The sequence below is a fragment of the Camelus bactrianus genome, chromosome 5, assembly GCF_048773025.1.
Source record: "Camelus bactrianus isolate YW-2024 breed Bactrian camel chromosome 5, ASM4877302v1, whole genome shotgun sequence".
NCBI classification, from domain to species: Eukaryota; Metazoa; Chordata; class Mammalia; order Artiodactyla; family Camelidae; genus Camelus; species Camelus bactrianus.
The window spans coordinates 59,065,344-59,082,932 of record NC_133543.1 but is presented as its reverse complement, the minus strand read 5'-3'; the positions used below and the strand labels follow the sequence as shown (position 1 = coordinate 59,082,932).

Below are 17,589 nucleotides of genomic sequence, written 5' to 3'. Positions count from 1 at the left end.
GGAAGATTACATTTCATAAATGAAAAGGGTGTGCATGGAAAATTCCCTTATTTAGCAGCAGAGAGGTAGTGCATCAGCCCTGTGGTGGGATGGCAGAGAGTTCTGTCGAGCTCTTACACTTTCCCACTGGCCTCCGCCTTCCGGTTTTTCTCCCTTTTAACAGGAAGATGACCTCTGCTCCTCCTATAAGAGAAGGATACCGACAGGGTGAGTGTCTAAAGAGTTCTGACCCTTTGGATACCTGGATTTAGCCATTGATCCTCAAATACCCACTGCTTCAAAATCAGTCTCAGTATATTGGAACTTTCTTTTTTATATTTCCCAAAGGCTACTGAATTAAACTTTTTAAGCAAAAGAATGAAGTGAGCAGGATATGCAGGGACAGTTTGATGCTATGAACTTTTTAAAATGGATATTGGTGTCAACTTCTTACGAATCCACAATAATGCAAAATAAAAGCAGTTTTAAAATGAGTACTAGTCCTACCCAAACACATGGGAATTTCCCACAAAATAATGTGTGAGTGTGATAATCCAACAGCCGCCCCTTGCAAATCCTTCCTGTATCCCAGTCATGGTGCCAGCTGCCATTTGAGGAGCAGGATCTCTTTATAAATACATTATCTTACCATCCTGGCAAGAACCTTATGAAGTAGGTAGAATTATCCCATATCTCCAACAAGAAAACTGAAGCTCAGAAAAGTTAGGTCATTTATCTAAGATTATAAGACAGTAAGAAACAGATGTCTGGTGTATCTTAACTCAAAGCCACTCTACTTCCATTGTTTGACTGACCAATCTGCTGTACTGACCTCTATCTAACTTCCTATTCTCAGCCACGCTGTGGCACAGTACAAAGTTTGGAGTTGTATTCCTTAATCATTCACCATTAACTGAACATGGTGCACAGTTGTCCAAGTCTTGATTTCCTCAGCTCTAAAATTTGGATAGCGATGTCTACCTACTGTGTTAAAACCATTAAATGAGATAATGCATGTAAAACATAGCACACATTGCCTGGCTCATACTAGGTGCTTAATAAGTATCAGAGCATTACCATGCCATTCTTTACTTACACTGAAATGCAGTGTGGTATTTAAACTTTTTTATGTGCTATGTTTCCCCCATTAAAAAAAAAAATCCAATGGTTCATACTTCTTTTGTATCCTCTTTGTGTCAGAATGCTATTGATTACATTTTCTGGAAACCAAATTTATACTGAAGTAAACAGGAAGAAAATCAATTATCTCACATAGGAGGCTGGTCATGCTTGAGGGGTGGTTGATTCAACAATCAACAGTGTCATTAAGGAGCTAGAATCTTTTTCTCTGCTCCACCATCAACAGGATCTGCTTTACCCTAAGGCTTGTTAGTGGTGAAGGAGGGCTATGATAGCCTACAGTAACCAACAACAATCACACTTCATTTATTCTGAAAGGGAAGGAAGGCTACCTCCCTGTGGTTCCACTAAGGGCAGTAAGGCTTACTTTCTACAATCAACTAGTCTCTCCTTGCATCTCATTGACCACGTTGGCTTTAGCTTGCCCACCCTGACCCATTCACTGGTAAAGGGAGATGAATTTTCAGGATTAATTTGATTAACCATCTGAAGGGAAGTTGAATTTGTCCACTACCCTCCTCAAAGCTAATATACTGTAGAGCTCAGTTACTACTTCTTCAATGGATGAAAGACAGAATAAGCTTATTTATGACTACAGATGGAAATTCTAATAATATCCAGAAAAGAGATAATGAATTGTCACAAAAGTAAACTAAGTCTTTGATTCCAGAGCCCACAATGCCTCCATGCCATTGGATATGCAGAAAGGAGTGGTAAGAATATCCCTCTCATATATACTTTTGCCTTAGACCAGTTCTGTTGTGACACTGATTAACTTAGATTTATAAGTATGCTTTCTCAAGGGCAGAAGAAAAACAAGACCCTTAACACATTATCTATAGCTGGTTCCCCAAGAGATGATTTAGGTGGTGCACATCCAGTACATTAAATAACATTGAATTACAGAGGACTTGATTTCTACTCAGCTGCTTTTCAGTCCTCCTGAAACTATCAAAGCAAAAGCTAGTTTAATGCACTGAGTCTCTTAACATTCTTTAACATGTATGAATCTCCCTTTAACAAGGATTTAGGCTTGGAGCTTTGGAGGACCTCTACCTGGACTTTTTAAATCAAAGTACAGTCAGTTATAATGTGTGAATTTCTGGTGTACAGCATAATGTCCCAGTCATGTAAATATATATATATATATACATATATATATATATTTGTTTTATATTCTTTCATTAAAGGTTGTTACAAGATGTTGAATATAGTTCCCTGTGCTATACAAAAGATATCTGTATTTTATCTATTTTTATATTTAGTGGTTAACTTTTGCAAATTTCAAGCTTCCAAGTTTATCCCTTCCTACGCTCTTCTCCCCGTAACCATAAAATTGTTCACTATGTCTGTGAGTCTGTTTCTATTTTTAGATGAGTGCATTAGTGTCCTCTTTTTTTTTTTTTTTTTAGATTCCACATATGAGTGATATCATATGGTATATTTTTCTTTCTCTTTCTGGCTTCACTTAGAAGGATGATCTCCAGGTCCATCCATGTTGCTGTCCTTTTATTTTTTATGGCTGAGTAGTATTCCATTGTATAAATATACCACAACTTCTTTATCCAGTCATCTGTTGATGGACATTTAGGTTGCTTCCATGTCATGGCTATTGTATATAGTGCTGCTGTGAACATTGGGGTGCGTGCATCTTTTTGAACTAGAATTCCCTCTGGATACATGCCCAGGAGTGGGATTGCTGGATCATATAAGTCCATTTTTAGTTTTTTGAGGAATCTCCATACTGTTTTCCATAATGGCTGCACCAAACTACATTCCCACCCGTGCAGTAGAGAAGGGTTCCCTTTTCTCCACACCCTCTCCAGCACTTATGTTTGTGGACTTTTGAATGATGGCCATACTGATGGGTGTGAGGTGATACCTCATTGTAGTTTTGATTTGCATTTCTCTGATAATTAGTGATCTGAACATCTTTTCATGTGCCTTTTGGCCATTTGTATGTCTTCATTGGAGAATTACTTGCTTAGGTCTTCTGCCCATTTTTGGGTTTGATTGTTTTTTTTCTTATTAAGTTGTATGAGCTGTTTATATATTCTGGAAATTAAGCCTTTGTCAGTCACATCATTTGCATATATTTTCTCCCATTCCATAGGTTGTCATTTTGTTTTACTTATGGTTTCCTTTGCTGTGCAAAAGCTTATAAGTTTAATTAGGTCCCATTTGTTTATTTTTGCTTTTATTTCTATTGCTTTTATTTATTTCTATTATTCTGTTATTTCTATTGCTTTTTATTTTTGCTTTTATTTTATTTCTATTGGTAGACTGCCCTAGGAGAACACTTACAAGATTTATGTCAGAGAATGTTTTGCCTATGTTTTCTTCTAGGAGGTTTATCATATCTTGTCTTATATTTAAGTCTTTAAGCCATTTTGAGTTTATTTTTGTGTATGATGTGAGGAAGTGTTCTATCTTCATTGATTTACATGCTGCTATCCAGTTTTCCCAACACCACTTGCTGAAGAGATTGTCTTTTATCCATTGTATATTCTTGCGTCCTTTGTCAAAGATTAATTGGCCGTAGGTCTGTGGGTTTATTTCTGGGCTCTGTATTCTGTTCCATTGATCCAGATGTCTGTTTGCATGCCAATACCATGCTGTTTTGATTACTTTAGCTCTGTAGTATTGTCTGAAGACTGAGAGGGTTATTCCTCCAGGTTTGTTATTTTTCTTTAGTATTACTTTGGCAATTCTGGGTCTTTTGTGATTCCATATATATTTTAGGATTATTTGTTCTAGTTTTGTGAAAAATGTCCTGGATAATTTGATAAGGATCACATTAAATCTGTAGATTGTCTTGGGCAGTATGGCCATTTTAACAATATTGATTCTTCCAATTCAAAAGCATGGGATATCTTTCCATTTCTTCAAGTCATCTTTAATTTCCTTAATCAGTGTTTTGTAGTTCTCCATGTGGAAGTCTTTCACCTCCTTGGACAGATTTATTCTTAAGTATTTTATTGTTTTGGATGCAATTTTAAAAGGGATTGTTTCTTTACTTTCTTTTCCTGCTATTTCATGGTTGGTGTAAAGAAATGCAACTGATTTCTGTATGTTAGTCTTGTATCCTGATACCTTGCTGAATTCTTTTATCAGCTCTAGTAGTTTTTGTGTGGAGCTTTTAGGGTTTTCTGTATATAGTATCATGTCATCCACATATAGTGACAATTTTCCATCATCTCTTCCAATTTGGATCCCTTTTCTTTCTTTTTCTTGACTGATTGCTGTGGCTAGGACTTCCAAAACTGTGTTCTCTTTTTCTAGATTTTAGTGGAAAGGCTTTCAGTTTTTCACCGTTGAGTATTATACTGGCTGTAGGTTTGTGATAAATAGCTTTTATTATGTTGAGATATGTTCTCTCTGTACCCACTTTGGTAAGAGTTTTTATTATAAATGGGTGTTGAATTTTATCAAATGCTTTTTCTGCATCTGTTGAGATGATCATGTGATTTTTGTCCTTTCTTTTGTTGATGTGGTGTATCACTTTGATTGATTTGCATGTGTTGAACCATCCTATGTCCCTGGGATGAATCCAGCTTGATCATGCTGTGTGGTCTTTTTTATGTGCTATTGGATTCTGTTGGGTAATAATTTGTTGAGGATTTTTGCATCTATGTTCATCAATGATACTGACCTGTAATTTTCTTTTTTGGTAGTATCTTTGTCTGGTGTTGGAATCAGGGTGATGGTGGCTTCATAGAATGAGTTTGGGAGTACTCTCTTCTTTTCAATCTTTTGTAATAGTTTGAGAGGGATCGATATGACCTCTTTGTATGTTTGGTAGAATTCCCCAGTGAAGCCATCTGGTCCTGGACTTTTGTTTGTAGAGAGGTTTTCAACTGCTGATTCTGTTTCATTTCTAATGATCAGTTTGTTCAAGAGGTCTATTTCTTCTTAATTCAGTTTTGGTGGACTACATGTTTCCAGAAACTTGTCTGTTTCCTCTAAATTGTCCAATTTGTTTCCATATATATGCTCATAGTATTCTTTTATGGGTTTGTTTTTTGTATTTCTGTGGTATTGGTTGTAATTTCTCCGTGTCCCTTTATTATTTTGTTTACTTGTGTTCTCTCTCTTATTGGTGAGTCTGGCCATACCTGGCCTTTGAAACGTTGTTTCATTTTCCTTTCAATTAGTTTTACAGTTACCTTGTATTTGTGATAAACAGTACTGGTCTTTCCATTTGAGGTAATGATAATGAGGTAATGATGTAAAATTTCCTTTGAAAACAGTCTATTTAAGGAAAAAGTCAAGTAAAATAGTAATAAGTTTGGAGAAGAGGTTATACATGGATATGTTAAAAATTATGAACTAATATGTGGTGCTCATGGATATGGAAGAAATATGAAAGTTATAAAAAGACTAAAGTTTGAAGAACGTTTACCTGGGGTAATTAGAGAATGATTCCAAGAATAATTTAAATTCAAGAATAAAGTCTAGCACATAGAATACAAACTTGTGGTTGCCAAGGGGGCGGGGGTGGGAAGAGATAGACTGGGATTTCAAAATTGTAGAATAGATAAACAAGGTTATACTGTATAGCACAGGGAAATATATACAAGATCTTATGGTAGCTCACAGAGAAAAAGATGTGATAATGAATATATATATGTTCATGTATAACTGAAAAATTGTGCTCTACACTGGAATTTGACACAACATTGTAAAATGATTATAAATCAATAAAAAATGTAAAAAAAAAAAAAAAAGAATAAAGTCTAGCAAAGAGGGTAATTACCTCAGGAGCCACAAGAGGGCACCGGATGAGTGACTATAAAGCCAATTCGATCAGTGCAGGTCTTCCTTACCTAAGTCCTTGTTCCTCAAAGTGTGGTCCAGAGCCAGCTGCATTAGCATTGCCTGAGAGCGTGTTAAAAAGGTAGTCTCTGGCCCCACCCCTGACTTACTGAATCAGAATCTGAATTTCAACAAGATCCCCAAAGTAATTCTTATGCACATTAGCATTTGAGAAGTACTGACTGAAGCTCAGCGCTTTGGGGTCTTCTTTGGGTACTCTTCTCTCTTTGGGAACAGGGCTGACGTAGTTATAATTTTGAAGAAGTATATTTGCCATGGATTCTACTACTGCTTAGTCATACTACTTAGGTCTGAGTCCCAGTTCCTCCTCTAACAGTACAATTTGGGCAAGAAAACTGCACTTCCAACACTTAAAACATTGCTTTGATAAACAGGTGCTCAACAAATGGATGGATAAATGAACAAACCATTCAGACACAGAAATCATATTTCCTGACAGTATTTCTGTGTTCCTGCCATCCTTTATTTTGGCAGTTTGATGGAAGATGAGGGTTTATTTGTGCCTTTTAGTACCAACTGCTTTAAATCTTTTTGTAACAAGACAGGAAATAGATGTTCCCACATATACACATACCTGTTCAAATATTTCTGCCACATTCAGGTGAGTTTTCTCAGGGCCTTCCCCCATATTCTGGTGTCTGCTCTTACTAATATATAAGACCCTGGCTGTGCAAAGCATGTATGGGTTGAGACAAGTAGAGTTTGAGCAAGAAAGGGTTCACATTCTGATTATTTCATTGGTTTCAGACTATCTAGGAAATCAAGGTAAAAATACATTTGTATTTCCTTGTCTAAAAATCAATAGGTTATCGAAGACAAATATTAAAAGTGACTTGTATACTTCAGGGAGTAGAGCTAACACCAAGAAGAATACTCCAGTATTTTCTCTTTTAATAGGTACAAGTGCATGGGATTTAAAAGGCGGTAGAATACTCCAAAAAGTCTAAAATACAAGGCTTCCTGCCTCTGTAGGCTTTGTGTGTTTTCCAGTCATTTAACCACTACAAATCAATGAACAGTTGAATGGTTTATTCATTAGTTCTGGTGCCAGAAGATATTGAGAGTAAAGAGAAGTCTAATTGATGGGGTTATTCCTGGGCTGAGGTGAATCTTCCAGGCTCCATCATTGAAACAGTACAGGGCAACTGGCCAGTAACTCAAGAAGGAGGTTTTCATAACCCTAACCATAAAACCAGTGCACAGATCTTTCCCTACCATTAACGTCTAATAGTGGGATAACTCTTCTTCATTTCTAAAAATGTAACCTTATGATTTCATTTTTATCTCCATTCACTTATTCATCCATTCAACACATTTTTGAGTACCTTCTAAATGCTAGGGATAGAGAAGGAAAAAGACAAACAAGGTCTCTGCTCTGGGAAAACTGACTTCTAGAATGTGAAAGAGGAGAGAGGCAACAGCCAAAGAAACAAAGATTACTTCTGCAAGTTATAGAAAAAGGAAAAAAAAAATAACAGGGTAATGTGATTGCTCATGTGGAATGTGAGCACACTTAGAACGTCCCATCAGGCAAAGGCTCTCTGAGAATGTGACATTTGCTCCAAGATGCGAATGGGAGTTGGCCATGCAGGTGTTGCAGGAAGAGACTTCCAGTAGTGGACAGCTACAAAAAGGCCCCAAGGCAAGATCAGATTTGGCCTGTTTGAGGAAAAAAAAAGACTATCAGTGTGTCTGTATCACATTGATCAAGGTAGAGAGCGGTAGGTATAAAAATATATTGACAAAGTTTCAGTAAATGAATATATTTCTGTATGGTGGCGGGTAAGATGGAGATCACATGAGAGAACAACGTAATGAGCTTAGAAGCCCCAGGCTCTGCTGTGATTCCACTTGTTTGTACTGCCTATGGTTACCTAATGGTTGTAGGGAAAGAAAGATGCTTTGCATTATTGGGGTTGGGTTGACCCTCAGAAGTGGACCTATTGGAATGATCTTCACCATGAGCAGAAATGGTATCTGATCTTATCCATTTATGTTGTTATGTTGCACACTGAGTTATTTTGGAAGCTGCTCAATCATGGTGGAGCTTGAAGAGAAAATTACAGTGTAAAAAATCCACCCCACTCATGAAGAGTTTTAGATATTAAAAATGTTGTACCTATCAGTAACTGTTATAATTAGCTCCTGCTGAAAATCTGTGTTTTTTTCAGAGTATCATTTCTCTTCATAATTAGTTCCATAATTTCCCCATAGAATATGATCCATTTTATCTGAACTGCTAAAATTGAATACTAGGAGTTGATCACTGTCTGTCTGTAATTTGCATTGCTCTTTATCCAAGAAAATATTAGTTCTTATCAGCCAGATAGAGATCTATTATGAATGTCAATGTAACTTAATTAAAGCATAATATTAATCACAATACCATCTTCCAGACTCAAATATGTCCCCGATGATATTTACTTGCCTAGAAATTCACTGATGAAATGCAAAAATAAATCAGATAAAGGCATTTTTGATGAGTAGGGAGATTTAACCAAAGCCTTTCTTAATGAAAAAATAAGGTAATAGAAAGCACGGAAGGAACTGTATCTGCCAAATTATATCCAAAACAGGATCACAGTAAAATAAGAAATTGTTTTACTGATGTTAGACCTAAACATTAAGTAATATTTTTTAAAATTCCGCATTTTGTTGCACTGTGCTATAAACAACAAGTTCATAGCCTCTACTAGTTTCCTCATATTTTATTCATTACTTAAGATGCCCAAAGCAGTTTTGGACATTAGAAAAAGCTCAGGTATAATCACCATTTTTTACCTAGTGTTTATATATGTAAAAGCATAAAAAACTGAAGTGTATTCTGTATTAATGAGGGTGACTGCAACTTCTTTGGGGAAAATTGTCCATTTCTTTGGAAAAATATTTTAATGAATCTCTGGCTAGAAAAGATAAGGCCCAAAACTTGGTGCTAAAGCAGTATTTTGAGGTTAAGGGAGTATTCAGGCAATGAGGTATTATGGAGAGACAATAATTTTCTCCATATTTAGATAAAAAGCTACCTTCCCCGAATGTAGAGGTTTTGAAACTTCCTGGTTGGGGTGGAAGTTGTCCCAGAAGCAGCACAGTTGTCATCTTGAAAGAGGGAAAGAGAAATCTGAGAGTGGCCCTAGCCACAGGGGAAAAGGGGACAAGAGAACACCTAGAACAAGAATCATTTGCTGTCCATCCTCAGCACTTGGAAAGCACGTGGCCCTTCCAGCAGTTTCCTGGGGTGAGGGCCGGAATAAAGAAAGAGTGACTCCAGAAGGTTAAAGAAGTTTGTGTATACTCAGTTCATACCTTCAGTTATGTCAGCTGAAATGCTTTTGGATGCAAATAGCAAAAAGCCAACCCAGACTGAACTAAACAGTAAATGGGAATTTGGGGCTCCACAGGCTGAACCTTTGTCCGGAGATTGTGTCGGGTGAGGCAAGATTCAGGGAACAGGCCCTGTAAGAAATGGTTCTTCAAGCCTGCCTTCCCTCATACATCAGCTTTGCCCTCAGGTTGGCTTCAGCAGACGGCTGCCAGCCTCAGCCGGGGCCACCTGCTCCTCATTCACATCTCAAGGAAGAGAAGAGGCAGGCTTCCCCCAACCACTTAGCAAAAAAATTTCATGTGCTGATTACCTAGGCCTGAATCACCTGATCTAATAAGATACCAGAGATACAGAATTACTCCAGTTGGGTTTAGATATAGCAGATCTAAGCCCCAGACCTGGAAATGGAGTCAAACCTACTTAGAATAGTGTGAGGGAGCCAGAGAGGATAATTAAAAGACAACTTTGATATCCTTTATAAAATCTAACAAACTTTCTGAACTTTGGCATCTAAAAGAGTTTTGGGAATGAGTTTTTGGTCCACTAAAATTTCAGTGAATACTCAAGAAAATTTAATTTTATTTATGTTTCCATAGCTGGTACATAATAAAATTATCTTAAACTTAACAGTCCTGTTTTCTGAGAGTTAAACAGTACCCATTTAAGCTCTAGTATTTTTTACTGAAACTTACCATACTTTAGAACAGAGCATTAATGAGCAATTTGAAAGCTGTTAAGAACCAACCAACTCAAGAATTCTCATGAAGACAGAAGCTGGGTCTTGAAAGAACTTGTCGGTCTTGAGACAGCACGGGGGTTGGCCTTTCATCCCCACAGACAGAAGCTAAAGCACACTGCCCACATACAATGCCAGCTGTGCAGCCCCAAAAGGGAGCCCAGCTGTGAAGCTCAAAAAGATTTTCCAGGACTCCCTCTGGGCATCCTTGCGCTAGAAGTTGAGGCTCTCCCAATAAATATCAAAAGTCTGAGCAGTAAGAATTCCTGCCAGCAGTGCACAGTTGGAGTGATGCTTTAAGCAGCAAGCAGTATTTTCCAGATATAGAGATTCAGCGTGCTGGGAGATTTGCATGGGGACTGCAGGCTGTTTATCCTCGCTGACTGAAGAGGATACGTACGTGGCTACTGCCCTTTTAGACATGAATTAGATAGTTCAGTTGTATTTGTTTTAAAACAGTAAAGAAAGAACTAACAAATAATGAAGGTGAAGGTTTTTCAGATGGAGGAGACCCTGCACTCAACCTCAGGCTAAAATGGAGCATGCTTCACTTTCTTCCTGAATGATTTAGCCATTTGCTTATTTCTTCTTTGAATGTATACATGAGGTTGGGGAACACACCGATGAATATCTATACCACACTTTCAAAGACCTCATAGGAGTACATACGGAGATACAGGAGTCATTATCTTTACGATCTCTTTTTGATTTACACTAAAATTGGTCTGGCAAATGCTTCCCTTCTAAAGGCTTTCATGAACTACACTTGGTAGAACTGTATTTATTGTCTATTTAGCAAAGTCTTCAAAGATTAAGAAACGTGGATATTTGCATTTTAAAGAATGTTGACTCCCTTGTTTATGAACTCAGCCAGGAAAACAAAACAAAGTTGGGTGACAAATGCATTATGTATGTGAGTTTGTTTTAATTGATTGATTTGAATAATTTTCATCGTGCTGGTTTGGATTGACAGATAGTGCATGCTGTTCTGTAGCTGCTGCTGCAGACTGTATTAGCCTTTTCTGAAGGAGGGCAGTTTTTCACCTGGGCACACTGACCTTGGGCAGAAGAACAGACTGTGTGCGGTAAATTCATCTCAACTGTTGCAAAGATTCTCAGCTTCAAAAATATCTGCCTTGCAGGTGCTAAAATCCCTATCCCTGTACCTCACAGCTTAGAATTCATTGTAGGAGTCATCTCCTAAAATGTAAATATTACCGGGAAGATCCTTACATTTAGCCAACTCGCATCTGGTTTATATAGAATGTTTCCTTGAGTTTAATTTTTTGTCTTGCACATTCTGGCTGGGGGTGGTAGCTAAGATTTTTTCCCTTACTAACTAAATTCTCTATATTTGGGTTGTTCCTCCTTCCTATATACTTGGCTGTAAAATTGTAACTCACAGACACACACACACACACACACACCTATTTATGAAACCAATTCCCTGAAGCATGTGCCACAAATAACCATTTTTATTGATGTAATTATAAACTCATTGATAATAGTCATGCATTTTAGCCCTCCTGAGCTCAGTGTCACATCCTATTCTTGCTATTCTCATTTGCCATTTTCTAAAAACAACAACTACAACAACAAAATGTTGCCCTGTTGCTAGGTAACTTTGGCAATATTGTATGTAGCCCTCTACTTTCTTCATTCTCCTTCTTGTGGTCTAAGTATAATTGCCTTTCTTCTGAAGACTTTATCTCTATTCATGGTTGCCATTGTCATTGGGTAACTGTTATCACATTATTGTCACTATTGAATTCAGTGATGAGAAGTGACAATTTGCTCATCCTTCCACAGAATAGAAAATTGACATATTCTTATGATGCATCTGTGTGAAAGAGTTCTTTTCCTAGAGGTCACATTCCCAAAGAAGGCTTTCAACACTTGGCAACCTTCCCTCTCTAATTTGTCTCATCTTTCCAACCCCTATCATAATCCCTCCCTTTCAAGAAGTAGGTTTGTGAATAGAGCGTGGTCATGCTTTGTGTGTGATGATAAAATTCTGAGAGAAAGTAATTTTATAGATGTTTCACCATGAAGGATGCTCAGTCTATGAACTGGTAAACATCAGCAACAATAAAAATGACAATAACTATGACTTTAGCTGTGGGCCTGTTGTGTGCTGGGCGCTGCTAAGTGATTTATATACAGTATCTCATTAAATCTTCATAAACTCTATGAGATACTATCACTCCTGTTTTATAGATGAGGAAGCTGAGATGACACTCTGAGAGCCCAGATCATATGCTCAAGGGTAGCAGAACCTAGGTTTCTTCATCTATGATGTGACTGATTATAAGGAGCAACATCACTTTAATAATATTTTTACATTTAATGTAAATGTTCATCGTAAGATGAATCGAATTCAGAAACATTAAACTATAGAAAAACATGCACATGAGAACAAAAAAATACTATATATACATACAACCTACTACCATTCTTTTGCTTATAAATTTAAAATTTCCCTAATTATTGTTCCAAGTAAATAATGTAACTAACAACCAGTATCCTTTAATTTCATTGTTTCCCTCATTGACACCTCAACCTCCATCTCCCCACTACCATTTAATAGGGCTCTTTCTAGTACATGTATGCCTAATAAGTAGTTTATTTTTTCCCATTTTTTAACTCAAATTTTTAAATTTTTTATTGAAATATAGTATGATTTACAGTGTTTCAGGTGTACAGCAAAGTCATTCAGTTATACATACATATGTATTCTTTTTCAGATTTTTTTCCATCATAGGTTATTAAAAGATACTGAATATAGTTCTGTGCTATACAGTAGGTCCTTGTTGTTTATCTATTTTCTATATAGTAATATGTATCTCTTAATCCCAAATTCTGAATTCATCTCTCCCCATCTTCCCCCTTTGGTAACCATAAGTTTGTTTTCTATATCAATGAGTCTGTTTCTGTTTTGTAAATAAGTTCATTTGTATCATTTTTTAAGATTCCACATATAAGTGATATCATATGATAATTTGTCTTTCTCTTCACTTAATTCTACTTCTAGGTCCATCCATATTGCTACAAATGGCATTATTTCATTCTTTTTGTGGCTGAGTAATATTCCATTATATATGCCACATCTTTATTCATTCATCTGCTGATGGACATTTAGGTTGCTTCTATGTCTCAGCTACTGTAAGTAGTGCGACTATGAACATTTAGGTGCATGTACATTTTTGAATTAGAGTTTTCTCCAGATACATGCCCAGGAGTGGGATTGCTAGGTCATATGATAACTCTCATTTTCAGTTTTATGAGGAACCTCCATACTGTTTTCCATAGTGGCTGCATGAATTTACATTCCCACCACAATATAGGAAGGCTCCCTTTTCTCCACACCTTCCCCAGCGTTTATTATTTGTAGATTTTTTGATGATGGGCATTCTGACTGGTGTGAAGTGATACCTCATTGTAGGTTTGATTTGCATTTATCTAATAATTAAAGATGTCGAGCATCTTTTCATGTGCCTCTTGTCTATGTGTATGTCTTCTTTGGAGAAATGTCTATTTAGGTCTTCTGCCCATTTTTTGATTGGGTTGTTTGGTTTTTTGATATTGAGCTGTATGAGCTGTTTCTGTATTTTGGAAATTAATCCCTTGTCAGTCACATTGTTTCTATATATTTTCTCTCAGTTCATAAGTTGTCTTTTCATTTTGTTGAGGTTTCTTTTGCTGTGCAAAAGCTCTTAAGTTTAATTAGGTCCCATTTGTTTATTTTTGCTTCTTTACCATTACTCTAGGAGATGGATCCAAAAAAATATTGCTACAATTTATGTCAAAGAGTGTCCTGCCTGTGTTTTCCTCTAGGAGTTTTATAGTATGTACTCTTAAATTTAGGTCTTTAATCCATTTTGAGTTTATTTTTGTGTTTGGTATTAGAGAATGTTCTCATTTCATTCTTTAACATGTCCAGTTTTCCCAGCACCACTTACTGAAGAGACTGTCTTTTCTCCACTGTATATTCTTCCCTCGTTTGATGTAGATTAATTGACCAAAGTTGTGTGGGTTTATTTCTGGACTTTCTATCCTGTTCCAGTGATCAATGTAGGGTTTTTTGTTTCCAGTACTATACTGTTTTGATTACTGTAGCTTTGTAGTATAGTCTGAAGACAAGGGAACCTGATTCCTCCAGCTTCATTCTTCTTTCTCAAGATTATTTTGGCTATTCAGAATCTTTTGTGTTTCCATACAAATTAAAAAGTTTTTAATTCCATTTCTGTGAAAAATTCCATTTGCAATTTGATAGAGATTGCATTGAATCTGTAGATTGCATTGGGTAGTATGGTCATTTTAACAATATTGATTCTTCCAATACAGGGACGTGGTATATCTTTCCATCTGTTTGTGTTGTGTCAATTTCTTTCAACAGTGCCTTACAGTTTTCAGGGTACAGGTCTTTTGCCTACTTAGGTTGGTTTATTTGTAGGTGTTTTATTCTTTTGGATGTGATGGTAAATGGGATTGTTTCCTTCATTTCTCTTTCTGATAGTTTGTTATTAGTGTATAGGAAGGAAGAAGTAATTATAAAAGAAGAAATAAAACTGTCACTGTTTGCAGATGATGTAATACTATGCATAGGAAATCCTAAAGATGCCACCAGAAAACTACTAGAGCTCATCAACGAAATCAGTAAAGTTTCAGGATACAAAATTAAAACACAAAAATCTGTTACATTTCTATACACTAACAACTATCAGAAGGAAAAATTAATAAGTATTTTCTAATTTGTGAAGAGGTACCTTTGCAATTAGTAAACCTGGAGGCAAATCCCACCTCCACCACTTGCCAGATAAATCATCTTGAGCAAGATGATTCGCTGATCTCACTTCTCTGGGTGTATTTTGTTTACCCTTATCAAATTTTTGATAGGGAGACAGATTTATATAAATGGCTAAGCCTCCCATTAGCCTGTGACTTCTTTGAAGTCTGTCTTTTGTTCCTGATATTTCTCTGTGGTACCTTGCACATACTGAGGTAGGTGTTCAGTAAAATTTATTTAATCACACTTGTTAATATGCTTTTTCCTCAAATGGTTAGCCACAGTGTACTGGTGTTATGAGAACTAATCAAGCGATTTGGGGAGAACTACTTTCCATTTCTTCCCTAAGAAACATCATCTTAGAGCTGTGCTTTCACTTGTTCCTTGAGGACTTGCTGCAAAAGGCAAAGACTTTGCCTTTTCTGAAACAAAACTCTTACCTTCTCGAAAGTTGGATTTGTGCCTTCTTCCTTGAAGAAGAAAAAAGGCACAAATGAATGATATAGGAAGATTGAAGACCTTGTAATCTTCAGTAAATTGGCTTTTAAAAATGTTTCATGGAATGAATAGAACAAATTTTGTCTGGGTCCTATAGGTGAATTGAAACTTTACTCATCAAACATGGCATAATAACAGATGCACGTTTACAGTCACTCCTTTTTAAGAAAATAGCCAGTTTAAGTGCATAAATTAAGCTATAAAATATAGTAGGGGACATCTATTTCCTAAATGCTTTTACTTAGCTAGTGGTGAAATAAACAGATTAGCTTAATTGTGGCATTATTGTTTTGCAAAGCATACTAAAGTCTTCATAAATGCATAGGTGTCAGCCGTCTAAAAGGAAAGAGATAGGAGATAAGCCTCCAATTTAATTAGGTAATTAGTCATTTAATTTCCTTTGTCTTTTATTTGTTTTCTATTTCATTTCATCTCATAGTTCTTTTTATAAAATAACCCAAATTAAACTGAAAAGGAGAGATAGATACCCTGCTTGACAAGTTGCGAGAAAAGCTCTACTTGTAATCAGCCAAAAAATAAAGATAAACCAGAACAAGAACCTGAATGTCAAATATTTGTTTAAAATATGGGCTTATGTTGTATTTCCTTTAAGATTTTGAATTTTGGATATAGTGGAACGAATCGCTGACGTTTAGGTTTCCCAACTCTGGAAAACAGAAATACGCATTTTCCCTGTTGTGATTTATAGGTTTCCCATTACTTGTTTGATAATTAGCCTCTTGTATCATGCTATTTCAACCATATCAGAGTTCAAAAAGCCCAAACACACTAGGGTGTGGAGTCTACTTCAAGGGCTATTGATTACCTCTTCCCATAATAGACCTTGTCTTTTATCTAACCAAGGTTGTACCTATTTTGTGGGAGTTGTAAAATAGTTTTCTCCTTCTGTTTTCAGGAATCATGTTTTCATCGTAAGCTGCAGATTTTTTCAGCCTGATGGCAACACCATTAGACTCAGGTTGGTAAATACACTCTGTAAGTGCTATCCTCCCCCAACGCCACACCCAAGCCAAGTATCACTCATTGATCTTTCCTGTGTAGCCTGTATTTAAACTTGGAATTTAATGCCACATACCAGACATCAGCTACTAAAGCAATCTCAGCATAAAACTTTTATGCCAATCTATTAGACATAATCTATCCCCTTCCTTTTATTATTCTATGTACTATGCTCTTAACTAAATTGTTTCAAGATTCCTTTTCTAGCTGATCAAATGGCCTCTTGCCTTAAAAATATTCTTCTCTTGAATTACAAAGTGATATTCATTCACTGGGACAAGGAAGAATTTCCTTCATGGAGGAAAAAGCCCTTCCGATAGGAATTGCAATCTTGAGATTTGCTTTGCACTTTGCCTGAAAGGAACGGGCAAAAATTTAACCTAGGGGCTTTGTAAATGAAGACACAGAATCAAAACTGTAAGGTAAACATGCAGTCTTAGATCTTTATATCTTTTATGTGTATCTGCTTCATGCATTCTTAGAGCATTTAAAAATCAATTGAGTCGGAAACGCAGTATTTATCTTTGCCCAGAATTTATACTTTCTTTCCTATGTTGCTTAAAATAGACTCAACCAGTCAGAAGTGATCAGCTTCTAGAGACAAAATATGAATTTTGAGTTCCTGTAATAGCACAGTATTGTCCCTTTGATATTTTTATAATGTGCTCATTTGCCTTAAGTTGGAATGTGGAAACGTCTTCAGGATTTGTTTAGCAGCAGTGCAGAGCACATCAGTTTTCACTCATCATAAACTGTGGTGGGAAAAGGGCAGATATTTCTAGCATTTAATTAGGAGTTACGTCCCTATATGATCTGTTCCTCTAGATGAATTTTATCTAAGTTCTAACTAATTTTATTAGTTTAGGTAAAGTCAAGTAGATCCTGCTGGAGTTGTTAGAACCAGAAGATAAATGGCCCAGCACACCTTGACTGTGGTAGATTTTTTTTTTCTTTCTTTTTTATTTTCATTGAGGTATAGTTGATTTACAATATTATATAAGTTTCAGGTGTACAACATAGTGATTCACAATTTTTAAAGGTTATACTCCACTTATAGTTATTATAAAATATTGTCTATATTCCCTGTGTTGTACAATGTATCCTTGTAGCTTATTTATTTTATATATAGTAATTTGTACTTCTTAACCCATACCCCCATTTTGCCTGTCTCCCCTTTCCCTCTCCCCACTGGTTAACACTAGCCTGTCCTCTATAGCAGCAAGTTTGTTTTTTGTTACAGTCACTAGTTTATTTTTTAGATTCCACATATAA

The 17,589-nt window shown here is 36.3% G+C and overlaps 1 long non-coding RNA gene across 1 annotated transcript in view; it reads left to right on the top strand.

Annotated features, from left to right (window-relative positions):
- LOC141577648 (uncharacterized) overlaps window positions 1-16,277 on the top strand; it is a 69,066-nt gene extending 52,789 nt beyond the window's left edge. The window contains exon 4 of the long non-coding RNA XR_012506883.1: window positions 16,214-16,277. This is a non-coding gene — a long non-coding RNA (uncharacterized LOC141577648). The remainder of the gene's footprint in view (window positions 1-16,213) is intronic.
- The last annotated feature ends 1,312 nt before the right edge of the window (window positions 16,278-17,589 follow it).